The sequence below is a fragment of the Mandrillus leucophaeus genome, unplaced genomic scaffold (assembly GCF_000951045.1).
Source record: "Mandrillus leucophaeus isolate KB7577 unplaced genomic scaffold, Mleu.le_1.0 Scaffold221, whole genome shotgun sequence".
Classification (NCBI taxonomy): Eukaryota; Metazoa; Chordata; class Mammalia; order Primates; family Cercopithecidae; genus Mandrillus; species Mandrillus leucophaeus.
Window position 1 is genome coordinate 4,655,505 of NW_012102266.1, and position 6,241 is coordinate 4,661,745.

Consider the following 6,241-nt stretch of genomic DNA (forward strand, 5'->3'; position numbering starts at 1 on the left):
CCTGTTATAAAAGTTATGTGTATTCACTGAAGAAAAATCCAGGTATATATGAAATAACCATTCAGAATCCTACCACTAAGAAACTGTCATTTTAACAGGTTTGGTGAATGTTTGGACATAAACATGCATTTAATATAAAATATGCATATGATACACATGTAATATAAAACATAAAATATGACACAAAATATACATGCTATATAATAAGAATTATGATAAAATTAACATATACTGAATACCCATTTTATTCATGCATTGTACTAGGAGCCATACATGAATTATTTCTTTGAAATCTTACAAAAGTCCTGCAAATTTGGAAGTTTCTTAATACCATTTTATAGATAAGGAAACTGAATTTCAGAAAAGTTAAAATAGCATCCTAAAGGTTACACAGCTAGTCAGTGGTGCAGCCCAAACTGGAATTCATTCGTCTGGCTTCAAACTAGAGTGGACCTTAGTTACAAAACTTATATTGCCTCTAAACTGGGATTATATCATACATATAATTTCAATCTTCCTCTTGCTCTTATTTTCCCCCTTAACTACATATATCTTTTTTTCAATGGCATAATTTATTATCTTACAACATTATTTTTAGTATCTGTAACGCTATACTATTAAATAGTTAATTGGCTATTTGTCTATTTTTGAACTCAGATCGTTTCTAGTTTCTTTTTTTGCCATCATTAACAATGATGCTAAAGATATATTTGAACCTAAGTCTTTACATACATCTATAATTGTTTTCTTAGGATAAATTCTGGTAAGTTGAATGTCTGTATTAAAAGGAGTATGTGTTTTTTATCAGTTTCTTTAAATTACTGTCAAATTGCCCTGTATTGAGGTTCTTATCAATTTAAGTTCTATCAGTCCTATACAGCACAACCTCACTAACACTTTGATCTTTTATTTAAATTTTTATTTCTTTGGTTATTTTTTTGAAGTTGGACATTTTTCTAATGCTAATTGGCCAGCTATATTTCTCTATGAATTGCATACATATTTTTACCCATTTTTTAGTTTAGGGGTTAAGATATATTTTAAAAATAAGTACTTGTGTGTCATGATGCTATGGCAAGCTCCTCCAGGAGAATACAGATGTTGAAGCTACAATGTGTATCAAATTTCTTATGGCCATATAAACCACTCAGCTTTTTAATATGTCAAATTATGATCTTTTAATTTTGTGGAAATCACAAAAGGACTCAGTTATGTTTGGTTAGGCTTATGTTACAGAATCTTATTTCACTATATGACTGGCAAAAAATGCTTTGATTCACTGTTTTTTAAGAGTATAGAATACAGGTAATACCTTCATAAAGTACATGGTGGGGCTAAATGATAGAGATTACACCTCTAAAAGCAGTTTACAGCTTGGACAATAGTAGAAAATTTAAGTTATGCTTCTCATGTAGCATATTCCTGTTAATTATAAAAAGTCCAAATGATTTAGTGAAATTGGGCAATTTAGGGTATATACAAGATATAACCAATGTCCAAATTTTGAAGGAAACCTTGGATAGACAAGTAATATACACAGTATTTATATAACATTTTACCTTTCCCCTAATGGTATGGTCATTTTTACTGCACTCCTCCATGTTATGTATAAGTATGTATATCTACACACACACACAAACACAAACACACACACATAAAATAACAGCATAAATTTATTCAACAGTATCACCTCTCTTTGTTTGGCATAATGAAAGACCTTTTCGTTTAAAGGCCAGAGCTTTAAAATCAGACACACCCTTTTAAAGTCACTGTAAATATGTAGAAATGTATAGGCAGCTAGACTTATTATTTTGGAAATAATAACAATTTGCACTGATTAGCTGTAAATCTCAGTTATTAATGTGGCCTCACGTATAAAACAAATTGTGTATTCTTTTTTGTATTGGCACTTGGCTTCCAGAACATATTCATCTAAGCAAAATGCATGTTATTTCAGCATTTCAATGGAAAAGTTGTTATTAGTTATAATCTCAGTTGAAGGAGTGACCTGAAACTCAATTTTATGCAGAAAAAGATGGGGTGGTTAAAATTGTTCGGCCCAACACATGATTGGTATATCTCTACTTGGTTAAAATATGTTGTGAAATCCTCCTGATATATCGGGTCTGATCAATTTAAAGGCCCTGTAATTAAGTTTGACTCCAAGAAATAAGAAAGATAGGTGACATTTTGAGGTTGTAATTTAGACAAGGCTTTGGAATCACTTGGTTTAAAAATGGTATTCCTTTATCAATGCCTTAAAGCAATGTCCTTTTTTTCTAACATAAAAACACAAAAATACTCCTATTGACAATAAGAAAGAGCTTTCTATGATATCTCCTTCTTTTAAATGTTTACATTAAGTTTATAACTGTTAATTTGTGGTATATTTTCACTTAGATTGCTCTCGCTTGTGAGTATAGGAAATATTTTTAAATGGTCTGGCTACGATGAAAGCACTCTTCTTTCTAAAGCACTACTGTTGATTCAGATATAACTTCTAGAAGGGAAAGAAATTGATATTATAAAATATGAATGTTAAGCCTTAGTTATATTGCATGTTTTAAGATAAACCAATACTATCATGTCCCAATTCAGTATATCAAACCAATTTAACATGTGATAGTGTATTTAAATTAAGTTAAATTAAAACTTCTTGAGGGAGATGTGATGAACTTTGAGATGAATGAAATCTCCAGGTAGAACTTGTTTTGATACTGAGCTACTAATGCTTTGAAGAGCTAAGAGCCTATAATTAGTGAACTTTGGGTTCACTGAAAAAGATAAGTGAAAATCAGAACTCACAGAAAGAAGAGTGAGAAATTTCTATAATGGCTATATTGAGGTAAATAACCTGTTTAGAAAACCTGGAAAGTTAAGTGTAAAATGGGGAAACAGGAAAAGCAAAGATGGAGAGAAAAGAACCTACCATACACACATCAACAAAGATGATTCAGGGAAGGAACTGAGGGAGGATGATGGTAGAGATCACAAAACATGAATGGCACTGGCTATTTAGCTATTGTTTTAATGAACATTTATACAGTGCCAGATGTGTATCAGGTGAGGGGATTTGTGTAGTGGATAAAGTGCGCCTCATGTTCTCTTCTTAGAGAATCTCATTGTCCCATAAGACAAATCAATGAACAGTTGAAGTACAGCATGATAAAAGTTACGATAGCAACGCATATGGACAAATAGAAGCACAGGAAAAGGACACCTATCTCAGGCAGTGAGTGATGAAGTGAGTAGGCAAAAGCTGAGATAAATGCTGAAGAACCAGAACGATGTGATTAACTGAAGAAGAATGTGAATGATATTTTAGGCAAGTTGGAAAAGTGTGAGCAGAGCCAAGATGTGAATGTGTACAGAATCTTCAAGGATCCACAAATATTGCATCATGCTGATAGCACAAAATATACACAGACAATCCCCATCTTACAATGGTTAGACATGATTTTTAAATTTTTTACAATGGTGCAAAAGCAATGCACATTCAGTAGAAACCATATTTTGAATTTTGATCTTTTCCTGGGCTAGTAATATGCAGTACTATAGTCTTTCTGGATGCTGGGGAGTGACAGCGAGCCACAGGTCCCAGCCAGGCACATGATCATGAGGGTAATGACCAGGAGATATACAATACTTTTATAAAATAAGCATTGTGTGAGATGATTTTGCCCAACTGTAAACTATTCTAAATGTTCTGAACAGTTTTAAGATAGGCTGGACTAAGCTACAAAGTTCCATAGCTTAGGTACATTAAATGCATTTTTGAATTACAATATTTTCAACTTAACAAGGGTTTATCAAGAGATATAACCCCACCTGTGTTAGTCCATTTGCTTTGTTATAACAAAATAATTGAGGCTGGGTGATGTATAAAGAAAAGAGGTTTATCTTGACTCACACTTATGCTGGGTGATGTATAAAGAAAAGAGGTTTATCTTGACTCACACTTATGCAGGCTATACAAGAAGCTTAGTGCTGGCATATGTTTCTGGTGAAGGCCTCAAGAAGCTTACAATCACGGCCAAAGGTGAGAGAAGCCTGTGTGTCACATGATGAGAGAGGGAGCAATAAAGAGAAGGGAGGAAGTGTCAGGCTCTTTTAAACAACCAGATGTCATGTGAACTTACAGAGTGAGAATTCATTATCATAAGGACAGCACCAATCCATTCATGGGGGATCCGCCTCCATTATTCAATACCTGTCACTAGGCCCCACCTCCAACATTGGGGATCACATTTCAACATGAGATTTGGAGGGGACACACACCCAAACCATATCACCATCTTAGGTCAAGGAGCATTTGTATAGGAAAGTGGGGAGAAAAATAACGGGAAAAATGTATTCCATGGTGGTACCTATCCTGAAAGTAATACCAAAACTTGGAATGATGTAAGAGAATGATGCAATCAATTTATACTTCAGGAAAATAATTTTTTGTGGCAGTATGGATAATGGATTTGGGATAGAGGGAAAGAAGACTAGGAGAAGGGAAAATTCATAAGAAATCCAGGTAAAAAAGAGGAGGGTCTAAAGCAAGGCAAAGGCAGGGATAGTACAGAAGGAAAATAAATTGTAAGATATTATGAAGGTAGAATTGACATAATGTTGAAATGCAATCGCGGAAAGTGAGAAATATAAAATGACCTTTAGGCATCTTGGAAAACTGGAAATATGTTATGAACTGAATGTTTGTGTCTTTCCAAAATTTATATGCTAAAATCCTAACCTGCAATGTAAGGTATTAGGAAGCAGGGATTCTGGGAGGTAATTAGGTCATGAGTATGGAGCCCTTATGAATGAGATTAGAGCCATGATTAAAACAAACCTGAAACGCCTAGCCCCCCTTTCACCTATGAGGGCACAGCCACTGGGAGAGGGTAGTCACCAGAACTCAATCATGCTGGCACCCTGAGTTCACACTTCCAGCCTCCAGAAGAGTGAGAACTAAATGTTTATTGTTGATTAGCCACCCAGATTGGCATTTTGGTATAGCAGCCCAGAGTGGCTAAGACAGAATATGATGGTATAAGTCACCAGAGTAGAAAGTAAAGTTAGTGAGTTCTAGAGGGGTCATGTTATATTTTTCTGGACAAGTTTTGTGTGAAATGTTTTCTAAGTAGTGTTTACTAGGCAGCGGTTGTATGGGCCAACACCTTGAGTGTGATGCTGAACTGGAGATATAGATTGAAAATTATCATATTGTGTGTCAGACCCACCAATATACTTTTCCTGATTGAATAAAAGAGAAGAAAACTAAAGATAAAATAATTGCAATGCAGAATCGAGAAAAGGAAAAAGGATCTCATGGACTTTAATAACAAGAATCTGGAGAGAGAGGAGGAGAACCAGAGAGAGTGATGCTATTAGAAACTCATAGTAGGAGAACTTCCAGGTGTGGCTGGTCAACTCTTGAATGCTGAAAATGACTGAAAAGTATTCATTGGGCTTTGCAAATCAGAGATCACTGATGACCACAGGAAGCATGTATTTACTGAAGAGGTAGAGTCAACAGCAGAATTTGAGCACTTAATGAGCAAAAGAGAGAAATTAGGAACAGCAGCATGGGGAGGGGGAAGCCCGGAGGATGGTAGGGGGTTGAAGTAGCTCTCTTTTCAGCTGATTGATAATATGCAGTTTCAAACTGTAGCAAGAGAGAGGCACTGTTCTAGGTAGAAGAAGTCACTGTTTCTTATAATGAGTTGATAAATAGGAGAGAAACTTAATCTAGTTGATAGAAATCAAGATAACTAATAGGAACAGTTTTCCCCAAGATTAGAACCTAGAGGCTAGCCTGAAAATTCAAAATGGAAGTAACAAAGGATATTGTCACATAATTATAACAGATGCAGCTTACTAAGACTTCCATGGGTCAGCCACTCCAGTAAATGCTTTGCCAAAAGAGGTTTTTGTTTTAATCTTCTTAACTCCATTTAATAGATATTACCATCTATACGTTTTTGTTGAGAAAACTGAAACTCATAAAAGTTAAATGAGTAACCCAAATTCACAAATACACAAAGGATCATAATCAACATTCCAAAACAACCTCTGTGTCTCCAAAGCCTACACTCTTGTACAGTATTCTATTTTAACTGGAAAGAACTACCAAGTCTATAAGCTTTGGACTAGCTAATTCACTAATAAGATGGTATCTATTTTTACTTCAAATTCATCTAATTCTAATTTTTAAGATATTGTCATGCTATAGTGAAGATTACCTCTGACTGTG